The sequence below is a fragment of the Scyliorhinus torazame genome, chromosome 7 (assembly GCF_047496885.1).
Source record: "Scyliorhinus torazame isolate Kashiwa2021f chromosome 7, sScyTor2.1, whole genome shotgun sequence".
NCBI lineage: Eukaryota > Metazoa > Chordata > Chondrichthyes > Carcharhiniformes > Scyliorhinidae > Scyliorhinus > Scyliorhinus torazame.
In genome coordinates, this window is record NC_092713.1 from 82,532,074 (window position 1) to 82,559,257 (window position 27,184).

At 53.1% G+C, this 27,184-nt stretch overlaps 1 protein-coding gene across 1 annotated transcript in view; it reads left to right on the forward strand.

Moving 5' to 3' along the window:
- Positions 1–406: 406 nt before the first annotated feature.
- frem1b (Fras1 related extracellular matrix 1b) overlaps positions 407–27,184 on the forward strand; it is a 377,590-nt gene continuing 350,812 nt past the window's right edge. The window contains exon 1 of the mRNA XM_072510980.1: positions 407–574. The gene's annotated coding sequence lies outside the window, so the exon portion shown is untranslated. The remainder of the gene's footprint in view (positions 575–27,184) is intronic.

The window sequence follows — 27,184 nt, forward strand, 5'->3', positions numbered from 1 at the left end:
ATTACATTCATAGTGGAACAGAACAGCTGGAAATTTAAAAAAAGACACAGACTAATCCATCGCCTTGTTTGCCTGGAGGTCACTGTTTCTGGCTGCTGTTTACTTAACCCTATACCTTTGTGGTTAATGGCTCAGGAGGGAATGGGCATGACATTATTTAATGACCATGGAACCCTGGAGTCCAGGCCACAGATTCATTACTGCACTAGCTTTTTGTGCCCAGAATGCGTATCTAATAGCAACCAATTCGCTTGGAATCCATTTGGGGAGTTGGGAATTTCTATCCCATAGAATCAGTAACATCTGTGTGTGGGAATTCTGTTCGGAGAGTTACACAAATCCTCGTCTTTAACAATCTTTTCTTCCCCCCTCCCCCCCCCCCCCCCCCCCCCCCCCACCCCGGCCTTAAAATTATGAGCTGAGAGACATCTGTATGGATGTTGTTAAATCGTTGTTGATTGTATCAGATGGGGAAAAAAGGACATCCTTAAGGAGACCTATTAGAATTGCTGGAACTTCTCCTTCTATTGTAGTTTGAAACAAGATTGGGAAACTGCAAGGAACTACACCACAGGTATGTCTTCAAATTTCCTCTTGGCAATGATTTGTTACGTTCTTTGCTCATTCCAAAACAACTTTTATGCATTGTGGAGTTCAGTGAATGCATAAAACACACTTGGCAAATAATACCGTGAATTGGTTGAAATAATTCAACCATTTGTTGCTTCGACAGATTTCTAAATAATTTGGCTGAGGTTCAGAGTTAATCAAGCTAAGGATCTTGATATCACTGTGCATTTGTCTTTTGGGTGAATTTTAACTTTTCTTTGTAAACAAATGCCACATCATTCCTGGAAAAATGATTTTAGTTTGTGGCATTGGAATAGAAAGCTCTGTTGGAAAGCATCAGTTCTAAATTATGGAAATCTACTGGACAATCACTTGTGTTCAGCATGTGGAATTATTCAAGTGAAATCTGCGTATTTAGTTGCCAGGTCAACATTATTTACAAATTTACAAAGAATCACATTTTCTCTCCAGATTTTTTTCAGATTATGTTGTGGCAAAAACAAAAGTCAATTTAGTTGCACAAATATTTGTTTGGACAGATTGAAGTTTCTAAATGTGTTTATTTTGAAACTGAGGAATGCATCGAAGTGACTGAGCCCCCTCCACAGGGCTTGTTTGGCCTGCTTCACTGAAATCAGCCGGTGGCATAAACTACATAAAGGCGCATAATGATCGATCAGCTTCTACACTGATTAACAAATTAGATTGATATCACATCACGGATCAGGCATTTAATTGAAATCATTCCTTAAGATTCAGTTTTGCAACTTTTACAAGTCTCTTAAATCAAAGCATTTTTTATGTCAAATTAACCAAGGTATTCCAAAAAAATGATTTATATTATACTTTTATTTTATTTTCTCTGTTGATCTTAACCTAACATGGTTTAAATATTATGTTTAGCATATTAGTTTATGAAACGATGGGAACAATTTTCCAGGCGCATTGCAGAAATCTCGTTATGTCGGCAAGCCCTGAAAACGGGATTTGAGCCAGGCGTCAAACAGCTCGCGATGTTCCTTGGCACTCCCAGCAGACATAATCTGGCTCACGCCCTCACTGTGCGCGAACCCGATTAGCATATTTAAATCCTCATTTAAATATGCAGGATCAATTTTAAGATGGTTTCTCCCGGATGCTGCAATTCCCCACCCGCCAGTGTAACGTGAAGCCGCCGCGAATCACTACTGGTCTCCACAAATGGAGGCCAGATGTGATGACCACACCGGGGGGGGGCTCGGAAGCCATTGTAGCCCCTAAGGTCAGGGACATGGCACCACTGGCACGCTGGCACCCTACTAGTACCAAGTTGGCACCCTACCGGTGCCAAGTTGGCACCGCCATGGTGCCAGAGGCAGTGCTAAGGGGAGCTGCCAAGGGAGTGGGTCTGAATGGGGTGGGGCATGACAGGGAGGGGGATGAGGGGGAAGGGTGCAGTTGGTGACCCCCATAGCAGGGTATCATTCATCTGCGGGGGTGGGAGAGGAGGAGCTGCTGGTACCGGTAATTGGTTGGGGGACCTGATTCTGGCAATTGCCAGGGGGGGCGGGTACCTGATGCCGGAGATTTGGAGGGGCCTGATGGCGGTGATTTGGTGGGTGGGGGTCAGTACGGTTACTCTGAGATCTGGGCACCCTTTACAAATGAAGAAATCAGACCTGCCAGCATGTTTAGGCCACGCCACTCTTTAAAAAAAAATTTAGACGACCCAATTCATCTTTTCCAATTAAGGGGCAATTTAGCGTGGCCAATCCACCTACCCTGCACATCTTTTGGGTTGTGGGGGCGAAACCCGCGCAAACACGGGGAAAATGCGCAAACTCCACACGGACAGTGACCCAAAGCCAGGATCGAACTTGGGATCTTGGCACCGTGAGGCAGCAATGCTAACCACTGTGCCACCGTGCTGCCCCCCACTCTTAATGTCGGTGCAAATCACGCCGCCTGCTTAGTGGGCAAGCAGCTGGTGGCCTCCGATCTCCTGGGAGACCCCCACGAATGCTTTTCCGTCTGGTCCATGTTTGTCGAGACCAGTACTGAACGATGCTCGCCTGAGATCTCCAAGGTGCAGGGAACAGATCCCAATGCCTCGGGTGCTTTGTGACTCGGCACATCAAAGTGAGATTCCAGTGAACGACACACCCCTGAGAAACACACGGCTGGGGATCCGGAGAATCCCGCCGATAATATCACTCACATGCTTAGAATATTCCACAAAACAGTAAGTTACTTTTCAAGTGCTGTCACTGTTGTTACGCAGGTAAACATAGCAGCTACTGGTTGATTGAGAAAATGATATTAACCAGGAATGATCATCAAAGCAGTGACAGAGGGAAAACAATGTGGAAAAGTGTGAGGTTTTGCACTCTGGAAGAAGGAATTTAGGCATAGACTATTTTCTGAATGGGGAAGTGCTTAGGAAATCAGAAGCACAAAGGGATTTGGGAGTCCTTGTTCAAGATTCTCTTAAGGTTAACGTGCAGGTTCAGTCGGCAGTTAGGAAGGGAAATGCAATGTTAGCATTCATGTCGAGAGGGCTGGAATACAAGAGCAGGGATGTACTTCTGAGGCTGTATAAGGGTCTGGTTGGAGTATTTGGAGTATTGTGAGCAGTTTTGGGCCCTGTATCTATGGAAGGATGTGCTGGCCTTGGAAAGGGTCCAGAGGTGGTTCACAAGAATGATCCCTGGAATGAAGTGCTGTCGTATTAGGAACGGTGGAGGAATCTGGATCTGTATTCATTGGAGTTTAGAAGGATGAGGGGGGATCTTATTGAAACTCACAAGATACCGCGAGGCCTGAATAGATTGGACATGAAGAGGATGTTTCCACTTGTAGGAAAAACTGGAACTAGAGGACACAATCTCAGACTGAAGGGACGATCCTTTAAAATAGAGATGAGGAGGAATTTCTTCAGGCAGAGGGTGGTGAATCTGTGGAACTCTGCCGCAGAAGGCTATGGAGGCTAAATCACTGAGTATCTTTAAGATAGAGATAGATAGGTTCTTGATTAATAAGGGGATCAGGGATTATGGGAAGAAGGCACGGGATGAGAAAAATATCAGCCATGATTGAATGGCGGAGCAGACCCGATGGGCCATGGCCTAATTCTGTTCCTATGTCTTATGGTCTTAGGGAGAATGATAGAGCTCCCTGCGCTTCCAAATACTGCCATAGGATACCATTAAATCCTCCTGAGGAGGGAGAGGGGGCCTCAGTTGAATGTCTCATCCAAAAGATGGTAGCTCATCCTGGTGATAGGAACTGGTGTCAGCTCCTAAGTTTATCTTCAACTTATTGGCTTTGAAACTTCTGATTCCATGCTGTACCAAGTAAAAATCATAGAATCATTAGGCTGAATTTTTTGACCAGTTTGGCATTAGGAACGGCTACTGATGGAGCCGAAAATTATGTGGCCGGCATATCAGCCTCTGACCCCGTTCCCAATGTCGGCCATGAGGCAGACAGCCAATTAGACTTAAGGCTAAGAGTTAAGCAGGGATTACAGAGGCTGAGTAGGATTTTCCAGGATCCCGATGTGACAGGGGCAAACCAACTTCCTGGATTCGGGCACCCAGTACCAGTTCATGGAGCCTGTGCTCCAGGCAGCCAAAGTGCTCTCATTACCTGTCTGGGTGGGAGTGCCACCAAAAGGATTCTCCTTTTGTATTTTTTAAGTAAGGCTGTCAAAAAAAGTGGCCAAGAGGGGACCTTCTTGTTGAGGTGCCCTCCGAGCTATTTACCTGGTACTGCAGCCAGGTGCTCCTCTCACGCTGGAAGGCCTCAGATGCCCTCTAGTTTCTAGAGCCCATTGCCATCCTTAATTGGACAGAGAAACCTGTTTCCATGCCAACTTGGCAAAGTCTGGTCAAAATTCCAGATCAGTGACTGTTTTGCCCAGCGGGTTGGGTTTGGGATCCAAAATCATTCCTGACTCTTGTTTCCCATCCCTGAGGTGAAAATGCAGTCCATAGATTTGTTGCAGCACAGAAGAAGGCCATTTGGCCTGTCACATCCATGCCGGCTCTGAGCAGGAGCAACTCAGCTAGTCCTACTCCTCCATCTTTTTACTGTAGCCCTCCAAATGTTATCTCTTCAGATGAAGATCTTATTACTGCTTTTTTGGAGCGGAAAATTGAGACGTTGCCAGAGAGTAGAGGAAGTAACATAATTCAGTTTGAATGATTGCAAGTGTTATTTTTGTCCCTCCAGTTCCCCAACCATGGAGAAGCCTCAACAGTGAGTGTCAGTAGAGTATTCCACTCTAGAGGGCCTCACACCAGGGCCTGATCCTGTCCTGCTCCGTGCCCACACTGATGCCTTCAGCAGGAGCCACGAAACTCTGTGTTCTGAGGGGAAATCGTGATTAATGTTTCTCATCCCTAGCACAGGGATGCTGAGATTACTTCACGCCTCACTTGTCATTGTCTGAAATCTGCTTACTTGGCTACAAACCAAAGATGATACTTCCTGCACCTGGTGTAGTAGTCAAACCGACAAGGGAGTTTGTAGGTTCAATCCCAGTTCTGTGCTGAGTTACTCAGCTATGTTTACTGTGCTGATGCGACAATTGTGCTCAGTCTCATGAAACCAACCTTTGTAATTGTTCATCTTCTGGTCACCCCCCTTCCCGCCCCTTTGCAACTGGAAAAATGTGCATAAGCAGACGCCAGCTGAACGCAGGCTGGGATGATTCAGTAACTTGCTGGTGTTCAGCATCCAGCCTTGTGCAGGAACATGGACCGGGATTCTCCAAAACCCGGCCAAGTATTGAGGCCGGCATAAACACCGGAGTGGTGCATGCCGGCGACAACCGGCCTCCTGGCCCAGCGATTCAGCAGCCCTCAGGGGGCCAGTACAGCGCCGATACGTGGCACTGCACTGCCAGTGCGGTTCCGCGCATGCATGCGACGGGCGTCTCCGTGCCAGCGCGGCGACGGGTGTCTCCGCGCCAGTGCGTGATGGGCATCTCGGCGCCAGCGCATGCGCATAGTGGCCATCTCCACACCTGCGCATGCGCGTGGTGGCCGTGCAACATGTCGGAGCCCTACAGCGGGCCCGCGTGGAAGGATGTAGGCCCCCTCCAGATTGTGGGCGCCCGCCAATCGGTAGCCCCCGATCGCGGGCCTGGACACCATGGAGGCCCCCCCGGAGTCTGATGCAACCGTGGCCATGGGTCCGAGCTCCCGCCGGGTGGTACCAGGTTGGAACCACGCCGGTGGGACTCGGCGGAACTCAGTGGGAATTCGGCCGGTCGACCGCGTGGGCGCGATTACCGCCGGAGAATCGCGTCCTGGCGTCGGAGCAGCGTGGCGGGAATTTCCCGCATCACAAGAGTAATGAAGTGCAGAAAGTAAACACTTACAGCAAGATATATTTTGAAACGAGGAAGAGCACTTAGCAAATATTTGAACAGAATCCAAAGATTCTTGCTGCTTTGATCCCTCTCCTGCAACATGGATGCAATAACAATACAATTTTGCTAGTTTACAAAATGAAGAACTTTTTGTTTCCATGACAGTAATTTATAGTTACATATGCTGGATAAAGCTGCAACTATTAAGTAATATAATCACAAAACTATTGAGCTGCATATGTGCGGTTAAATAGATTAAATTACTTCCATACCCCACTTCTATTGTTTTCAAACTGGTGATTGCGAACTCAAAGATGACTAACGGTGTCCAATGTTCTGTGTTACTTGTGTATCAAAAATAGAGTTTTCTTGGAAAAATGTCCCTGGGGTCTATTGAAAGTCTGCTGAGAGGTCACCTGATATGCCGTAAGCAATCAGGTGTTAACACTTAACGGCAATGACTAGTTGACCAAATTCTTGAGTGGTATGTTAGCTAGTTATTGCTGTCAGAGGACATTTCAAACTCCAGCTCTGACCTGTTCCTGTTCCCCTTCTTCTGCCTCAAGGTGCTGACCCCTGTTTGTTTTTTTCTTCAGAAATGTCACGTGCAGAGGTCATGGCGGCGTTTCTCTGTTCCCCACCGCTACGATCGGGAATCCCAATTGGGTGGAGAATGGCGTGTAGGCAGACCCATCCCCAGTTTCCGCTCCCACGCCGCCAGCCATAGCGGGCTACCCGCCCTGCACTGGCGAGAACACGCAAACTCACTCCTGATTTGTATACATTTAAATGTGATTAACGTGCTGGAAATCCGAATTTCTGCCCTTGCGCCACCCCCCCCCCCCCCCCACTATGCTCCACCACTTATAACTAGGAGTCACGCGGATGTGATATGGTGTGTGTATTTAGAAATGTGGCCCTGGCACAACGGCCTTTGAATGGGAGCAAGGAGGTAAGAAAACCTTTTAAATTATTTAGTCTTGCCGGTGTGTATGCCTGGAGCTCTGGGGCTGGTGGCAAGGGTGACCCTCTCAGGATCGGGATGCCTTGGCTGAACCTCCCATTTCAGCTGTAAAAGTATTGCAACCCATCCCTTAGGTGTTGCTTACAGGCGCCTGACTGTTGAGACTGTTGACTGCTGCCAATATCCTAGAGAATCTTAGATCATGTAGAAACCCATCCAGCCACCCATCTGGACACCCTCATGTCTCAGCAGTACAACTGAGGGGATGGGCGTGGCCATGAACAATCGCCAGACCACCAGGTGTTGGCGCTCCTCAGGGGAATAACAGAGCCATCCCCAACAAAGGACACATGCACTGGTGTCACTGAAACAGAATCACAGAATACTACAGTGCAGAAGATACCCTTCAGCCCATCGAGTCTGCATCGTTGCATGAAAGGCGCTGAGCAGGCCCTGACCTGCCTGGCACACAGCCCTTCTCAGAGTAACAGCCTCACCAATGAGACAATCGTCTAACCTGCTCCTAAGAATCAGACAATTTCTTCAGGCCCTGCAGGTCAAACGCGCCCCATTTGTGTCACGCGGTATGATGCGCATGCATTCTGGACCCGCCCAGGAAACCTGAGCAGCTCACAGTCACAGCATCTGTGTTAAACCCAGACTCCACATACAGCCAAGATACACATCCCTCACTGATCCTCACCGAAAGGACATGCCCGCACACCAGTTTCCTAGCATAGAGCCGCATGCATGCACAGTATGAATGTCTCCACCACACAACCAGCTCCCTCCATTCTGGTGGGAAGGCACAAGGCTCACTCAGTGAGGACACCCACAGTATAGCCCACTAGGAGAATCAGGACAGGGGCCACAGAGCCCATTGTTAACACCTGCTGTGGCAGCCACTGGTAACCCAGTTGGAAATGACAAATGATGGGGATAGAGGATCCTCACATCAAGGGCCAGGTGCCAGTCACTGATGGGGGAGGGCTGCAGTGTAAAGTAAATGATGTAGAAGGGGCCGGGGGAGGGTGGGGAAGTGGGTAGGGGGAGAATGGGGGGGGGGGGGGGGAATGGTGATGGGGGCGGAGCAGTACAACTCATGGTAAGCATGCAATTCGGGGGGTTGGGATGTTCGAGGGAAGCCTCACCTTGCTAACAGTCCCTGTCTCTCCCACTCCCCCTCGCACAGAAATGGAATTTGGAACTCAGCCTGCCATGCCAGCTATCTACCTGGCCGCTGCTGCCGTCGCAAATGCGCAATGTGCACACCCCTGTCAGCATCAACGGGGCCGAGGTGGAGATGGTTAGCAGTTTCAAATTCCTAGGGGTGCTCATTTCCAAAAATCTGTCCTGGTTCACCCACGTCGACGCTACCACCAAGAAAGCACAACAGCGTCTATACTTCCTGAGGAAACGAAGGAAATTCGGCATGTCCACATTAACCTTTACCAACTTTTACAGATGCACCATAGAAAGCATCCTATCGGGCTGCATCACAGCCTGGTATGGCAACTGCTCGGCCCACGACCGCAAGAAACTTCAGAGAATCGTGAACACAGCTCAGTCCATCACACAAACCTGCCTCCCATCCATTGACTCCATCTACACCTCCCGCTGCCTGGGGAAAGCAGGCAGCATAATCAAAGATCCCTCCCACCCGGCTTACTCACTCTTCCAACTTCTTCCATCGGGCAGGAGATACAGAAGTCTGAGAACACGCACGAACAGACTCAAAAACAGCTTCTTCCCCGCTGTTACCAAACTCCTAAATGACCCTCTTATGGACTGACCTCATTAACACTACACCCTGTGTGCTTCATCCGATGCCAGTGCTTATGTAGTTACATTGTATATGTTGTGTTGCCCTATTATGTATTTTCTTTTATTCCCTTTTCTTCCCATGTACTTAATGATCTGTTGAGCTGCTTGCAGAAAAATACTTTTCACTGTACCTCGGTACACGTGACAATAAACAAATCCAATCCAATCCAATCCAATCCAATAGCATGAGCGCCTGGGCCAGCTCTGGGAAGACCCTGCAGGACAGGAGCCAGCCCCAGAACAGCAGGGGCCAGCCGATGAAGCTCCAATGCTGGCTGTCCACCAGGGCGAGGAAGAGGTATGAAGGCTGCGCTGCATCAGTCCACGGTTTTACCATCAGCGTGTGTCCTTCATGGAGCTCCCAGACCGTGTGTGCTGCCATCGACTACCCCTTATCAGGGAGATAGTGTGCCACCTGTGCCAGATGGTGGTGGACCTGGCACCACGAGGGCTATGAGCAGGGCACCCTCTCCCAGTTGCCCTCAACTTCTATGCCTCTGGGTCATTTCAGGGTTCGAGCAGGAACTTGTGTGAGATCTCACAATTGTCCGCAGACAGATGCATCAGAGACGTGATGGACAGCCTATGTGCCCGGACATCTATGTATATCAACTTTAACCTGCACCAGGCCCACCAGGATACCGGGATGGAGAATTTTCTGCCATCGCTGCCATGCCCCAGGCCCAGGAGGTTATTGATGACATGCACATTACCTTCCGAGCACCAACTAGTAAGGAGTTGCCTTTCATTAATAAGAAGGGGTTGCACTCTCTGAACGTGCAGTTGGTTTGTGATCACCAGCTACACATCAGGCACATCCATTCACAATACCCAGGTAGCGCGCATGACATATACACCCTGGCACACTTGGAGGTGGAGGTCCGTGCACCTTTGAGACACTCCCTCAGGTGAGGGGTTGGATAGTGAGTGACAAGTCCTATCTGCTGAGGTCATGGCTGATGATACCTAGGCAGAGACCCCAGACTGAAGTGGAGAGCCGTTATAATGACGTTCACATAGCAACCAGGAGTGACATTGAGCGGGGCATCGGCCACCTAAAGATGTGCTTCCGATGCCTTAACTGCTTTGGAGGGCTCTGCAATACACCCCCTAGAGGGTCGCATGCATTACGATGGCCTGCTGCATCCTGCACAACGTCACACAGTAGTGGGGTGACATGCTGGAGGAGGAGGAAGAATGGCAGGCTTCGTCATTCAAGGCCATCACACCAGGGACAACCTGATCTCATTTCAATTTGCCGCATAAGAGGCCAAAAGACTGGAAGCTCCTCCGCCCTCTTTCCCTCCACCCCTCAACCACCCCTAAGCCATTCACCCACCTACTTCTTAGCCTTCACCCATATTTCCCCTCAGACTCACTCCAGGCCAGTTTACTATCGAGCTGCTGGGGAACAGACACGCTTAATAAATTGTAGCGCACAAAGACTCCATGAGACGAATAGAGTGAAGTCGATGAGGCTTTATTAAGCGTGTCTGTTCCCCAGCAGCTCGATAGTAAACTGGCCTGCGGGGGAAGACTCCGGCTTCTTATACTCCGCCTTCAGGGCGGAGCTTGAGGTCAACGGCCAACCAGGACCCGGGATCTGTCAGCCAATGACATTAGGGCTTCCAGTCCCACATGACCCCCAATACATACTACCACACTCACCCATACTGACGGTTAATGTTTCACCCATACTGATCCTTAGCCTTTCACCCCACCTTCCCCTTAGCACAGCTCCCCAACCCCCCCCCAACCCCACCCCACCCCCCAAAGGGTCATCTCAGCATCACAACAGGCCCTGGGTGGGCAGTATCAGCGGGTCTTGTCTGTGGGACAGAGGATGATGACAACTCGCTGTGAGATGGTGCTCCTCATTGTGTGACAAAGGCTGACTCCTGTTTTTTTTATATTACATACCAGGCTCCAGCTGAGTGATCCCTGGTTATGTGAGGGGGGATTCCTTCTCATGGGCCCCAAGATATTTGAGGAGCGGAGGGGGGGTCATGGGAGATGGTGAACGGTTTGGACTCATTCACTGGGGTGCTGTGATACTCGGCTGTCTCACACTGAGTCTCCCATCGCCTGTAACCTTTCGAAAATGCATGGGGGATATCCATGTGTCCGATGCGTCCTGAGAGCACTCCCCCCACACCCGGCCAATGCCCAACACCCAGCCCCAGCCCAGCCTTTCCACTTGTGGGACAGAGGTTAGTAGTAGATCGGACTTGTGGTGCAATAGTGTTTGATGGTGGGTATTTACAACTTGTGTCCCCTTCCCCCTGACTTCCTGTGATCTATTATATCCGTACAACTTAAGTGCCCTCTATCTTTCTGATCTTTCGTTGCCTACCGTTCCTTCTGGAGGTTCCACCAGACTGCACATCAGGAATGCTGTTTGTCCTGCCATTTTCCCTGTGATGCCCTTGGTGGTCATTCTCTGGAGGGCCTAGTCCTGGATGCGCCCGACCAACTTTCGGGTGCCACAGGTGATGATATGTCACCAAGTTTAACCCGATGCCCAAATATCAACTCGCTTGGGAATCCTAGCCTCCACCTGATGTGGTGCAGCATGTGTGTGTTGCACACCAGACGGTGACCCAGGAGCCTGACCACTGACATTTCCAACCGAGGTGATGGTCTCTGTGATGGTGAATGATGCAGGTGAAAGCAGTGCGGAGAGGTTGATGTCTTCCGAGGGTCTGGATGGGGGACTGAAATTTCTAAAAGGTGGCATTTAAACATTTTTGCACCAAGTGCTGGCCGAGGCCGGAAAACCGGCATGCAGCTCATCGACTGCACAGCTGGCATTTCTCGCCGGAAAATCCAGCACTTGGTTCCAACAAAAGTAGCGGCATGGCTCATGCTGTCTCGCTGGCAGGGAAGCAAACAGCGGCAAAATCAGGAATCCCGAGATCGGGGCTCCCTTTTTAAAAGATCAAGCCCCCCGCCCCCCATCCACACGGAAACTCCTCCAAACAGACAATGCCCTATGGAGCCCCTCCCCTCACGGACACAGGAACCCCCCCCCCCCCCCAACCCATTGAGCTTGCCAGAGCACCCCCCTGACATCGTCCCCAGGCACCCTTTCACTGTTCCTGGCACTGCCCCGGACACTTCCTGGGGCAATGCCGGGTCAGTGCCAGGGTGTCAGGAGCCCTGCTGCGTCCCAAGGGTGCCAGAGGGCAGTGCAAGGAGGCTGTGCCAGGGGGCAATGACAGGATACTGCCTGAGCATGTCCCTCTCCTCCCAGAGGTTATGTTTACCTGTCTGCCCTCTGGTGGGTTCCCTTCAACTGGTTCCAGTTTTTAAAAACCTGCTGTAGATCTCACCGACGTAAAGTGACGTCCGTGTGGAGATGTGAGGAGATGACACATCAGGGAAGCCCTTTAATTATTTTATAATTTATTTAAATTAGGTTCCCAACCTTTCTGGGCAGGAATCTCATTACGTCACTGGCTGGGGGGGATGGGAAAATCTGAAAGAGAGATCTTGCCGTTGAGATTCTCAGTTTTAGACTCTTATGGGAGTTTGCGCCCACATCGGGGCCGGCACAAATTCCCGGCCAAAGTATTGACTGAGAGTTCACAGTAGACTGGAACATAAGAAATTTCTTCGCGATATCTGCCTGATTTTATTCTTCTGTATAATACTCGTCACCTCAGCTGCACAACATCAGCGGGATGATTGCATGTGTCACTCGACTCTGTTTTGCTACGGAGAAACGTCTGTGAATATACTCCCTCCTCCTGGCAAAACCCTCATCACCTCACATAGAATGAATGTTATTCTGCGCTAAAGGGAAATGTCTTCCATATGGCAGGCACTTCCTGTTCTCATTCACGTTACGTCCGACATCACGATTTTTGATTCACACATTTAATGTCAGTGCTTTATCACAGGAAAGACCTGTGTCAGCATAATCCCTGTGCATGTTGGAGGGACCAGTTAAATCACTGAAAAAATTAATCCTTATTTTTTTCTGAGAAACTAAACTTATTGGGCGTCATTCTCCGACCCCCCGCCGGGTCGGAGAATGGCTGTTGGCCGCCGTGAATCCCGCCCCCGCCGAAGTCTCCGGTACCGGAGATTGGGCAGGGGCGGGAATCGGGCGCGCCGGTTGGCGGGACCCCCCGCTAAATTCTCCGGCCCGGATGGGCCGAAGTCCCGCCCAGAAATTGCCTGTCCCGCCGGCGTAAATCAAAGCTGGTATTTACCGGCGGGACCAGGCGGCGTGGGCGGGCTCCGGGGTCCTGGGGGGGGGGGGGCGCGGGGCGATCTGACCCCGGGGGGGTGTCCCCACGGTGGCCTGGCCCGCGATCGGGGCCCACCGATCCGCGGGCGGGCCTGTGCCGTGGGGGCACTCTTTCCCTTCCGCCTCCGCCATGGTCTCCACCATGGCGGAGGCGGAAGTGACTCTCCCCACTGCGCATGCGCGGGAAACTGTCGGCGGCCGCTGACGCTCCCGCGCATGCGCCGCATTTTCGCGCCAGCTGGCGGGGCACCAAACGCCATTTCCGCCAGCTGGCGGGGCAACAAACGCCATTTCCGCCAGCTGGCGGGGCGGAAATCCCTCCGGCGCCGGCCCAGCCCCTCAATGTTGTGGCTCGGCCCCCAAAGATGCGGAGCATTCCGCACCTTTGGGCCGGCGTGATGCCCGTCTGATTGGCGCCGTTTTTGGCGCCAGTCGGCGGACATCGCGCCATTGGGGGAGAATTTCACCCATTAAATCCAAAAGGTGTGCAGCAAATATGTACATAGGAATTCTCCGGCTGTTGCGATTCACTGGCAGTGCACCCCCGCCCATATTTTTCCCAGTGGCGTGGGGTGGCTTCAAAACTTATTGACAAGCGGTGGGAGTAGAGAATCCTGCTGCCAGCGAATGCCGAGAGAACTGGGCTGGGGGACCGGAGAATCCAACACATTTGAGAACATGTTTAAATGTATCAATTGAATTAGAATTTGTCGCTAAATGTTTTCCATCAAGTTTTTACCTCATCTGTCTGAATACAACAGGCAACGCTTTTTGAAACCCCACCAAAAGCATTGGGCAGAATTCTCGCATTTTGAGGCTGAATGCGGTGACGGGTGGCACCAGCGGCGCCTGTCCCACTGATACGAATGGCAGGAATTTTGCACTTGGAAACTCATTAATAATGCAGAGGCATGTTCCTCTCCCACTCTCCTTGTAGGCTGGCAGTTGATTGGTCCACCTTCCCTCAGCTGACGGGTTCAAAGGACCCGGTGCGATATATAGTAACAGCCCAGCACATTCCTATCACTCTCTCCAGCCAACCCGTCTTCACCGGACAATGCAGGATGTCAGCAACCCAGCGGGAAAGGATAGCATCCTCAGGTGGAAGTCTGTTTCAACCACCCTCTCCCCAGCCCATCACCTGTGAGGCACCCATGCCATACATGAACCTCTACCCACCATATCTGGAGTCTTTGTGCATCCCCTTCCAGTAAACAATGCCTTCAACCCCCTTGTTGGTGAGCTTTTCATGCAGCCTTGTCAGGGCCTAGCTTCCCTCCTGTCGATCGTCCCTCTGCCTTCCATTGTTCGTCTTCTTCGTCCACGTCCTTGCCCCTCTTCCTGCCATCATTAACCATTACCCTACCTCTCCCCCCTCCCTTGCACAACCTTCCTTCCACATTTCTCCCCTCTGTCTTCATCTAGCCCCCAGTTCAACTTCAGACCTTTGTTGTGGTGGCTGCATGAGTGCCAGAGCACAGTGTTGTCCAGATATTGCTGATGGGTGAAACCGGGTTGGGGGGGGGGGGGGGGGGGAGGGGGGGGATGAAATGGTGACACAAGAGGGTCCATGGGTCCAGTGGCAGGGTGCAGTCCATGGAGATCAGCTGGGCATGGAGATGGAGAGCAGGAACCGGCCTAACCCAGCAGAGTGGTGAACAGCGTAGCAGCACAGCACTGTGGCAGAAGGTCTTTGTCACACTCACCTGGGGCGTCATTCTCCGCCGGCGGGAGTCTCCGTTCTGCCGGCGCTCGGGGGTTTCCCGACGGCGTGGGGCTGCCCCACAATGGGAAACCCCATTGACCGGCCGGTGTTACGGAGACTCCCGCCGGCCGGTCGGCGCAGAAATGTGGCGGGGCGGGTAGGAGAATTTCGCCCCTCGTCTCTGGCGAACAGAGGACCACCTTGTACACGTCACTCTTTAGCGATCGGGTTTTACTCTGACGTTATTTCCCGCTGGCATGATGCAAGATTGGAAGGCCTGACAGGATACCGGTGGGTAGCTGTTTTACTGAGCATTAATGAGATGTAAATCATTGTAAATGCCACCTGCCAGCAGGATGACTGACCCGTCATTAATCCGCTATTGGAGAATTGCAATGTGATTTTACACTGGCAGGTTTCTGACATTTCGGCTCCCACCATATTCTCCACGCTCGCCGCCACCAAACTCACCACTGGTGGGTTGGTAGAATTCTGCCCATTGTCAGGGAATGCATCCCCACCAATGCCAGCAGCCCCATAGCCATTTAATGCTCTGTGAAGCATTAATGGACTGGAGGCAGGACTTCTGCCCCTCACTTATGAGAATGTCTGATGCACCATCAATTGCACAAAGACGAGAGTTGAATACAACTGAGGCTTTATTACACTAAGATGTGTGGTCTCCTACGGCAGCTGGAGAAATGGCTGCTGTATGGGGAGCACACATATTTATACTCCGCCTACTGGGCGGAGCCAGCAGGCAGGGATGACCCCCGTACCTCTAGTACAGAGCCTTACCACACATCTCCTAATATATACAACAGTGGTGATTACCACATTCACCCCCTCTTAAAATTGAGTCCGGCGGGGGTGGCAGAGAACTATATACAGAACAAGTTTTAATATACAGAGGCAAAAAAAATTTTGGAGACCAGTACATGGTACTTTAACAGTCCCGAACCAATTACAGGTTTAGCCGGTCCGGGGCCTTGATCTGACACTGGGAGCGACGCAGTGGTGGCGGCGATTCCGGTGACAGTCTGGTCCTCGGTGACTCCTGGAGCGTGCCGAAATCCTCCTCATCCTCGGGCGTGGGCAGGGGGAGGACTGATGGTCCCGGGAGGGTTGCTGCTGGGTGTGCCGGGGGAGGGGGGGGCGGAGCCAGGCCGGAGGGGTGTGTGTGTGTGGAATCTGTTGGTGCCAGGTCCCTAAGGGAGACAGTATCCTGGCAGCAGTCGGGGTACGCTACGTAGGCATACTGGGGGTTAGCGTGGAGTAATTGCACCCTTTCAACCAACGGGTCCGCCTTGTGGAGTCGTACGTGCTTATGGAGGAGTACGGGTCCTGGATCTGCAAGCCAAGCCGGGAGCGACACCCCGGATGTGGACTTCCTGGGGAAGGCAAAGAGATGTTCAGGGGGTGTGTCGTTAGTCGCAGTGCATAGGAGCGACCGAATGGAGTGCAGTGCATCGGGGAGGACCACCTGCCAGCGGGAGGCCAGAAGATTTCTGGACCGTAGAGCCAGCAGAATGCCCTTCCAGACCGTCCCGTTCTCCCGTTCCACCTCCCTGTTTCCCCGGGGTTATAGCTGGTCGTCCTGCTGGAGGCGATACCCCTGCTGAGCAGGAACTGACGCAGCTCATCTCTCATGAATGAGGATCCTCTGTCGCTGTGGATGTCAGCGGGGAAGCCGAACAGAGCAAAGATGGTGTTGAGGGCTTTGATGACGGTGGCAGACGTCATGTCGGGGCATGGGATGGCGAAGGGGAATCTGGAGTACTCATTGACCACACTGAGGAAATACGTGTTACGGTCGGTGGATGGGAGGGGCCCTTTGAAATCTACGCTGAGGCGTTCAAAGGGGCGGGAGGCCTTCACCAGGCGCGCGCGGTCCGGCTGGTAGAAATGCGGTTTGCACTCCGCACAGACCTGGCAGTCTCTGGTGATTGCCCGTACTTCCTCGACGGAGTAGGGCAGATTGCGGGCCTTGATGAAGTGGTACAACCGTGTGACCCCCAGGTGACAAAGGTTGTCGTGCAGAGTCCGGAGACGGTCCACCTGTGTGTTGGTACATGTATCTCGGGATAGGGCATCGGGGGACTCGTTGTGCTTGTCGGGGCGATACAAAATCTCGTAGTTGTAGGTGGAGAGCTCGATCCTCCACCGCAAGATTTTACCGTTTTTGATCTTGCCCCGCTGTGTGTTGTTAAACATGAAAGCTGCCGACCGTTGGTCGTGAGGAGAGTGAATCTCCTGCCGGCCAGTTAATGCCTTTAATGCCGCACAGCTTCAACGATAGCCAGGGCCTCTTTTTCGACGGAGTAGTGTCGAATTTCGGAGGCATGAAGGGTTCGTGAAAAGAATGCCACGAGCCTGCCTGCCTGGTTGAGGGTGGAGGCTAGCCGTCGCTCTCCACTTGAAAGGGTAACGTCTCGTCGACTACGTGCATCGCGGCCTTGGCGATGTCGGCCCTAATACGGTTGAAGGCCTGTTGAGCCTCGGCCGTCAGGGGAAAAGAGTGGACTGGATGAGTGGGCGGGCCTTGTCCGCATAGTTTGGGACCCACTGGGCGTAGTAAGAAAAGAACCCCAGGCAGCGTTTGAAGGCCTTGGGGCAGTGGGGAAGGGGGAGTTCCATGAGGGGGCGCATGCGGTCGGGGCCGGGCCCCAGAACTCAGTTTTGGACCACATAGCCGAGGATGGCTAAGTGGTTCGTGCTAAATACGCACTTCTCCTTGTTATAGGTGAGGTTTAGGAGAGTGGCGGTGTGGAGAAATTTGGCAAGGTTGGCGTCATGGTCTTGCTGATCGTGGCCGCAGATGGTGACATTGTCTAGGTACAGGAAAGTGGCCCGCAGCCCGTATCGATCGAGCATTCAGTCCATCTCCCTTTGGAATAGTGAGACCCCGTTGGTGACGCCGAAGGGAACCCTAAGAAAGTGGTAGAGGCGGCCATCTGCCTCAAAGGCAGTGTATGGGCGGTCCGCCTTACGGATGGGGAGCTGGTGGTAGGCGGATTTTAGGTCTACAGTTGAGAAGACCCGGTACTGTGCAATCTGATTGACCATATCAGATATGCGTGGGAGGGGGTAAGCATCGAGCTGCGTGTACTGATTGATGGTCTGGCTGTTGTCCACGACCATTCGGTGTTTCTCCCCAGTTTTCACCACTACCACTTTGGCTCTCCAGGGGCTGTTGCTGGCCTCGATGATGCCTTCCCGAAGCAGCCGCTGGACCTCAGACCTGATGAAGATCCTGTCCAGAGTGCTGTACCGTTTACTCCTGGTGGCGACGGGTTTGCAATACGGGGCTAGGTTTGCGAATAGGGAAGGTGGGTTGACCTTTGGGGTCGTGAGGCCGTAAGGGGTGGTAGGGGCCCGCCGAATTTCAATGTTAGGCTCTGGAGGTTACACTGGAAGTCCAGGCCGAGTCGCAGGGCAGCGCAGAGGTTGAGGAGGACGTAGAGGCGGAAGCCGCTGAATTCTACACCCTGGATCGTGAGCGTGGCTATACAGTACCCCCGGATCGCCACGGAGTGGGACCCGGAGGCCAGGGAGATTCTCTGATTGGCGGGGCATACTGCGAGGGAGCAGCGCCTTACCGTATCAGGATGGATGAAGCTTTCGGTGCTCCTGGAGTCCAGCAGACAGGAGATCTCATGCCCATCGATCTTCACGCTTGTCGAGGCGGTGGCTAGATTGTGCGGGCGAGACTGGTCAATCGTGACCGAGGCGAGTCGCAGCTGGTCGTCGCTAGTGTCGGACGATGGGGTGCCCGGGGGGTACGGGTCCTGGTACGGTGGTGGCCCATGTGCCGTGGGGGAGACAAGATGGCGGCGCCTGGAGATCCTGAGGTGGACAAGATGGCGGCACCCACGGGCCGCACGTGGCGGGGGTTGAAAATGATGGCGGCGCCCATGGGCCGTACGTGGTCCGAGGAGGGGAGGATGGCGGCGCCCACTGGCCGCACGTGGTCCGATGAGGGGAAGGTGGCAGCACCCACTGTCCGTACGCGGGGGGACGGAACGATCGCGGTGACTGAGCGGGCCTGGCACGCTGCGGCGAAGTGCCCCTTCTTGCCGCAGGCCTTGCAAAGGTCGCTGCGGGCCGGGCAGCATTGGCGGGGATGTTTTTGCTGCCCACAGAAGTAACATCTGGGACCCCCGGGGTTGGCTGGCTGGCACGTGGCACAGGCGTAGGATTGGCTCAGTGGGGTCCCCGGAGGGGCAGCCGTCTGCGGAGTCCATGATGTGTACGAGGAATGGACCGCGCGGCTGGGGGTGTAGGCCTGGATATTACGCGAGGCGATTGTCATCGATAGCGCCAGCGTCTTGGTTTCCGCGAGGTCGAGCATGGCTCCCTCTAAATGTTGCTGGCAGATGTGGTCTGACCCTATCCCCGTGATGAAAGCGTCCCACATGAGGAGGTTCAAATGTTCTGTGGCCATGATGGCCTGACAGTCATAGTCTCTGACCAGGGGAATTGAAGCATGCCAGAAATCTTCTACGGACTCACCAGGGAGCTGATTACGAGTAGAGATGCATCTGGCGAAGAGCGTGTTCGTCCGCTGGGCGTAGTTCTCTTTCAGTAGCGCCATGGCTTCAGCATAGGTCAGCACACCTGGGCAGACCTGATGGAAGCTTCGAAACAAGCTAGCCAATGTTCAAAGTCCTTTTTGGCGTCGCTTGATTGCGGATCCCGCTGCAGGCAATTCGGCTTGATGCGGAGGTCCATCTTCTGAAAACTTTAGTGTAATAAATTGATGCACGATCAATTGGACAAAGACGAGAGTTGAATACAACTGAGGCTTTATTACACTAAGATGTGTGGCCTCCTACAGCAGCTGGCAAAATGGCTGCTGTATGAGGAGCACACATATTTATACTCCGCCTACTGGGCGTAGCCAGCAGGCAGGGACTACCCCCATACCTGTAGTACAGGGCCTTACCACACATCTCCTAATATATACAACAGTGGTGATTACCACAATGTCCTGCCTTAAAGAACTGTGGACAAAGCAGATTGACTGGCAGCGAAGGAACCTCAACACACAACCAGGAATGGTGACCACTGCTGAGGAAGATAAAGGCCTGCAGTTTACAGGAGGTAGTGTGAAGATAGTTAAAAACAAAATTCTAATTTTTGATGGTGGGGTAATCCCCTCTTGGTAATTGCTAAGGTCATAGGGGTTGTCTTCCCTGCCCATAGCCCCCTCTTTAAATAAAAACGCACTTGGATACCTGGAGGGAAAGAAGTGTGAGGGGCTCAATCTACCATCAGCAAAATGCTGATTGCCTGGTAAAATGGGCATTAATAGAATATTCAAATATTTAACTGCGCTTCCCGCCTTCTGGCCATCATGCCATCGGCAAAATTTCCTGACGGTTGGACATAATCGGGGAGCCACTCTGGCATGTTTCCCCCACCCCAGGTCTTACAGATCCTCCCAAAACCACCCCCTCCCCCCAACCACGATCCTCGCTCAAGAAGGTCCACAAAATTCTTTGACTGAAAACCTCCTCATAGAACCTCCTCACGGGTGGTTTAGAACAACAGCTGAGCAACTAGTGATGTTTGCTGAATTTCCAGAGTGCATCAATAGTTTCCTCCGACGTGAAGTGGTGAACACAGAGAATTCGTGAGTTTCTTTGCTTTTTCCAAGAGGCAGGAGAAATTGGAAATTGTCAATTCAGACAAGTTTCAAATTCAGAACAGCAGTGGCTGCTGTTTTGGCAAACTTTTCAAAGAACGGTACGACACACTGGGTAGATTGCACCCAATGAATTATCTTCAACTGCATCACATGTTTAATTTTGAAAATCAAAGTAATGGTAGGGTGATCACATTTCCCTCCTTCGAATATGGCTTCAGTAGGCTTTAACAAGTTATGTCAGCTACAGCTACCTCCTCCACTCTCACACCACCAATCCCAGCCCTGGATGTATCTAAGAAATTAAGCCCACTGCCTAAGACACGGATTGTATCTGAGGATAGTTTCTCCCACTCTCTGTCCTACCCCCGCCCCATCAGTTTAATATGCACATGCACATATATATGTACCTTGAACTGGATCAGGCTAAGCCTGGCACACGACGAGAATGCGTTGACTCTCCTCAGAACCTCCTCCCATAACCCGACTTCCAACTCCCCTCCCAACTCTTCCTCCCACTTCTTCTTCACCTCCCCGATTGGAACCCCCTTCACACTCCATCAATTCCTCATATGTTTCCGAGACCCTCCCCTGTTTTAGACATCACCTTATCCTGTAGTCCCACTTAGAGGGAGGCGAGGGAAGCTTGAAACCTGTCTCCGGACAAAGTCCTGTACCTGAAGTACCGAAATCCGTTCCCACCCGGCAACTCAAACTCCTCTAGCTCCTCCAGGCTCGGGAAACCCCCTCAATGAAGAGATTGCCAAACCTCTCAATCCCTGCCCTCTGCCGCCTCCTAAAGCCCCCGTCCAGCCCCCCCAGAGCGAACCAGTGATTGTCACAGATCGGTGACCACACCGGCGCCCCCTCCAGTCTCATGTGCTGCCTCCATTGCCCCCACACACTCAGGGATGGCACTACCACTGGGCTTGTCGAGTACCGAGCCAGCAAGAACAGCAGAGTTGTCGTTAACAGAGCCTCCAGACTCGTGTCCTTGCAAGATGCTGCCTCCACTCGCCCTCACACCGACCCCTCCCCCAGTACCCATTTCCAAACCATCGAAATATTGACTGCCCAGTAGGAGTTAATGAAGTTCGGAATGGGCAAGCCTCCCTCCCTGCACCCCCGCTCAAGAAGGACCTTCTTCACCCTCGGGGCTTTCCCGGCCCATATAAAACCTGAGATCACCGTGTTCATCTTGCTACAAAATGCCTTGGGGATGAAGATTGGAAGACACTGAAACATGAGCAGCAATCTCGGGGACCTTAATAAGCAACCTTATTAAAACTCGCCCTCCTCTTCGCGAGCTCTGCTCCCAGGTCCTGATACACCCAGATCTCGACATCCTCCCATGTACATCGCCTCGTCTGCCTGGTCCACCTCTGTGATGAACGGTTACTGTAACACTGTACCCTTGTCATCATGTAAGGTGATGTCTCCTTTAAGACCGGGCTTGGAACCCTGGGGAACTCCGCCTCCGGCTCCACCCATCTGGGAGCTGTATATAAGGGGCCGCCTTGTGGGCAGTGCAGCTGTTAGCACACGTCTCGGCACTCGTCTAGTTCTTAGTTTATTAAAGCCTTCTTTACCGTTTACACTCTAAGTGTCATTATTGAGGGTACCACAACCTCATAATACATTCCTTGTCCGGGAACCGATGTAATCGTACCATCATCGGCCTCAGCGGCTCACACCCTTAGAGCTTGCACATCAGTGCCCTGTGGGCCCGATTCACCTCCAGCGGTCAATCAAACGCACCTTCTCCAAGCAGCTTCTCCAGCATCTTCCCCACATATGCACCAGCATCCGATCCTTCGATTCCCTCTGGCAGACCCACAATCCGAATGTTCTGCCTCCGAGAACGATTTTCCAGGTCCTCCACTTTCTCCAGCAGCCTTTTCTGCTGGTCCTGCAGCATCCCAATCTCTGCTGCCATCGAGGTGGACTGCTCCTCCTGCTCCCCCGCCTGCTCCTCTACCCTCTAGATCGCCTGTCCCTGGGCTGCCAGTCTCGGCTCCACGCAGTCAACCACCACCTTGATCGAGACCACCGCCCAGGCCAGGTCCTCCACACTCTCTTTCCGTTGTTGGGTGAACTTCTCATTTAAGAAGCTCACCAACTGGTCTATCGACCTCTGAGCTGACAGGGTCCGACCCTGTTCATCCGCTATCTCCACGCCCGTTGTCCGCTCCTCATTCACCACCACCGCCTGGTTCGTTCTTTTCTGATTTTGTCTGGACCACAGCTCCATAAACTAGGGGTCCCTTTCTTCTGTTCTTGCTTCTCCACATGGAGCGGGATTCTCCTTTCTGGGGACTGGAAAACGGGCGAGAATCACTCCGGACTTTTTCCTCGAAGGTCCGGGGTGGTTCTCTGTTTTCCAGGTGGCTAGCAAAGCCCCGGCATACGTCCCGCAGCTCTGGCTGCCGGCGCGGCCCTGCTAGCCAGACCGCAAGGCCGCGCATGCGCACCTCGGCGCGGGCGCCGCAGACATGACGGAGCCACACAGCGGGCCCGCGCGGAGGAAGGTAGGTCTCTACCAGATCGCGATGGCCCGCCGATCGGTGGCCCCCAATCGTGGGCCTGGCCACCGCTGAGGCCCCCACCGGAGTCAGATACCCCCCGCCCCCCACCAGGACCGCCACCACGGCCGCCGGTCCCAGCTCCCGCCGGGTGGGTACCACATGTAAACCACGCCGGCGGGGGTTCAGCCAGTCGACCGCGGAGAATCACCGTGGGGGCCTGTTCCAATGATTCCGGCGTGGAGGATCGAAGAATCCCACCCCAATCCTTTACAAAAGTCCTGCAACAATCCGACGTAAAGACCACAAATAGTCCATCACGAGCGGGAGCTGCCAAATGTGCGACCGTTCACTCTATGGTCGCCTCCGGAGGTCCTTGGGTGACTGTGTGGAGTTTGCACTTTCTCCCCGTGTGTGCGTGGGTTTCCTCTGGGTGCTCCGGTTTCCTCCCACAGTCCAAAGATGTGCAGGTTAAGTGGATTGGCCATGGTAAATTGCCTCATCATGTCTAAAGATGTGCAGCTTAGATGCGGTTATGGGAATAGGGTGGGGGAGTGGACCTAGGTAGGTGCTGCTTCAGAGGGTCGGTGCAGGCTCAAAGGGCCTCTCTCCGTACTGCAGGCATTCTATGTTCTAATTGTGCAGATGTTTTTGGAATGTTAAAACATCTTTAAATCATTGCTTTCAGTCTGGGGATAAAATTAGGTTTGTGGAAACCCATTGAGCAGTTAGTATAATCATTAGGTGAAATAATCAAAAGTATAAAATAGCAGCTTTTCGTGATGTGACACATTGAAAATACCCATGATTGCCACCTACTGGAGTAATCAGTACTGCATGAGCTTCCAGTAAGTTTTCAGGACAATCCATGTCCTCCTCACTGAATTTAAATTGTAACAGATTATTGTATATCTAAGTGTCTTCCTGTGGCATATGGAGCCAGCCATCAATATGCAATTCCAGACAGGAGAGTGTTAGATTTTAATCTTGTGTTCAACTTTGCCACCTGATGAGTAGAAAGCATTGCCGAGAATTTTAGGGATGGGGTGCTGGCACACACCCATCCCAGAAGCATGTGAAACCATGCGAGAAGATGTTGGCCGTGCCTCCCAATGTCATCACACACTTGCACGATATGTATGTCTCCGGGTTTGCTTGAGAGTCGTAGTGGAACCTGTCTGCAATCGAGAAGTCAATTTCAATGATTTAAACACCAACTGACCAATATTTACGTTGCCTGCTTACCTGCACATTTGGCGGGCGGGTGGGCCGATTGACAAGGTGGCTATTAAATTTAAAGTGTAACCTCAATCCAGGGTGGGATGAAATATCAGGGGCCGGATACTCCGTTTCAGAGACTAAGGGCGGGATTGCCCGATTCTACGGTTAAGTGCCGATGCCGGCGTGGGAACTGTGGCATTTTAACGTTCCAAAATTGGTGCCAAACCCTCATCGATTTCGGGACTGGTGAGGGGTTAGCAGCGGCGCCGGGTAAAACCCCCAGCTCCCGCGCCAAAAACTGCCAGAGAATGGCCGGGTTCGTGGCTGCACATGCGCACGGTGGCGACCTGCAGCGCTTGCACCGTACAACACGGCGCCGGCCGTATGCGGACCTCGCCTGCTAAATACAGCCCCAGAGGACAACTCCTGGCCACCCCCGGCCACCCTGCACTCGCCCCCCCCCCCAGCTCTCAAGGAAGGTCCCCCACCCCGGCAAGCGGCACGGCTCCCGGTCGACTTTGGCGGCGCTGGGCACAGTCAGCAGCCGCCATGCCAGGTTCCTGACCGCTCAGACCGCACGTCAACTGTGTGGTCAGGAACCTGGCCCATCGAGGGCAGAGCATCGGGGGCGAGCCTTCCGATGATGCTCCAACACTGTTCCAACGGCATGCAGCGTGCGATGCGCTGACACTGGTTTCGAGGGTGTGGAGACTCAAAAACCGGCGTCAGACCGGCACCGCACCCAATTTGGGCGTCGGAAGGGATTCTCCCCTTCACCGATCACCAATTATGATAACGCCGTCGGGCAATGGAGAATCCCGCCCTAAGTGTTCATGCCAGGACTGAATCGGTGGACTTCTATGACCAAGGGATCGGTGCTGGTCATGAGCAATTCAGAATCCGTTCATGAGCTAGCACCAACACCACGTGGAACTCGAGCGATTGTAATGACAAACGGCGTTCCATTCGCTGACGTCGGGATTGCCACTCAAGAGGCTGACAAGCTGCAGCCGCATATAAGCACTCCCCACACACATTCATCCCAGCCAATAAGATAGATGGCAGAAAGAAGAGCGGACCCCGGGTTTACGGACATGGAGCTGGAGACCCTGTTGGTCGCTGTGGAGGAGAGGCGAGCCACCCTGTTCCCTGGGGTGCAAAGGAGGCTGGCACCCACCACCGTACATTGGACCTGGGCACAGGTGCCAGAGGTTGTGAGCGCTGTGGGCCCCACCGCCAGGACCAGCCAGTAGTGCCAGAAGAAGCTACACAATCTCCTCAGAGAGGTCAGGGTGAGTCGGCAATACCATCCCCACCCCACCCCCACCAGGAGGGCAATCGAGCCCCACCTGCCAGCAGTCTGCTTGCACCCACCCTCCACCACATGCCAACACCCCTACCGCCCATCATGGCGGGTGCCTTCACAAAGGCCACCAGCTGCCCACTCCCTGTGCTGCACTTGTCCGACTGCCTAACACCTTGCACTTTCTGTCCACTCACCCACTACCCCCGTAGTTCGGCCATCACTAACCGCCTTGGGCAGCATGGTAGCATAGTGGTTAGCACTGTGGCTTCACAGCACCAGGGTCCCAGGTTTGATTCCCCGCTGGGTCACTGTCTGTGCAGAGTCTGCACGTTCTCCCCGTGTGTGCGTGGGTTTCCTCCGGGTGCTCCGGTTTCCTCCCACAGTCCAAAGACGTGCAGGCTAAGTGGATTAGCCATGATAAATTGCCCTTAGTGTCCAAAAAGGTTAGGAGGGGTTATTGGGTTCGGGGGGTAAGGTGGAAGTGAGGCTTAAGTGGGTCGGTGCAGGCGCAATAGGCTGAATGGCCTCCTTCTGCATTGTATGTTCTATGTTCTATGCCTTAGTACCCAACCTCACCCCCATCCCCACCACTCACCACCTGAGTACCTGGCCTCACCCCCATCACCAGCACTCACCTCCTGAGTACCTGGCCTCACCCCCATCCCCAGCACTCACCACCTTAATACCCAGCCTCACCCACATCCCCACCAATCACCACCTGAGTACTTGGCCTCACCCCCATCCCTACCACTCACCACCTTAGTACTCGGCTTCAACCCCATCCCTACCACTCACCACCTTAGTACTCGGCCTCAACCCCATCCCCAGCACTCACCACCTTAGTACTCGGCCTCAACCCTATCCTCACCACTCACCACCTTAGTACTCAGCCGCAACCTCATCCCCAGCACTCACCACCTTAGTACTCGGCCTCAACCCTATCCCCACCACTCACCACCTTAGTACTCGGCCTCAACCCCTTCCCCAGCACTCACCACCTTCGTACTCGGCCTCAACCCTATCCCCACCACTCACCACCTTAGTACTCGGCCTCAACCCCATCCCCACCACTCACCACCTTAGTACTCGGCCCCAACCCCATCCCCACCACTCACCACCTTAGTACTCGGCTTCAACCCCATCCCCACCACTCACCACCTTAGTACTCGGCTTCAACCCTATCCCCACCAGTCACCACCTTAGTACTCGGCCTCAACCCCTACCCCAGCACTCACCACCTTAGTACTCGGCCTCAACCCCTACCCCAGCACTCACCACCTTAATACTCGGCTTCAACCCCTTCCCCAGCACTCACCACCTTAGTACTCGGCCTCAACCCTATCCCCACCACTCACCACCTTAGTACTCGGCCTCAGCCCCATCCCCACCACTCACCACCTTAGTACTCAGCCCCAACCCCATCCCCACCACTCACCACCTTAATACTCGGCCCCAACCCCATCCCCACCACTCACCACCTTAATACTCGGCTTCAACCCCTTCCCCACCACTCACCACCTTAGTACTCGGCCTCAACCCTATCCCCACCACTCACCACCTGAGTACTCGGCCCCAACCCCATCCCCACCACTCACCACCTTAATACTCGGCTTCAACCCCATCCCCACCACTCACCACCTTAGTACTCGGCCTCAACCCTATCCCCACCACTCACCACCTTAGTACTCGGCCTCAACCCCATCCCCACCTCTCACCACCTTAGTACTCAGCCTCAACCCCATCCCCACCACTCACCACCTTAGTACTCGGCCTCAACCCCATCCCCACCTCTCACCACCTTAGTACTCAGCCTC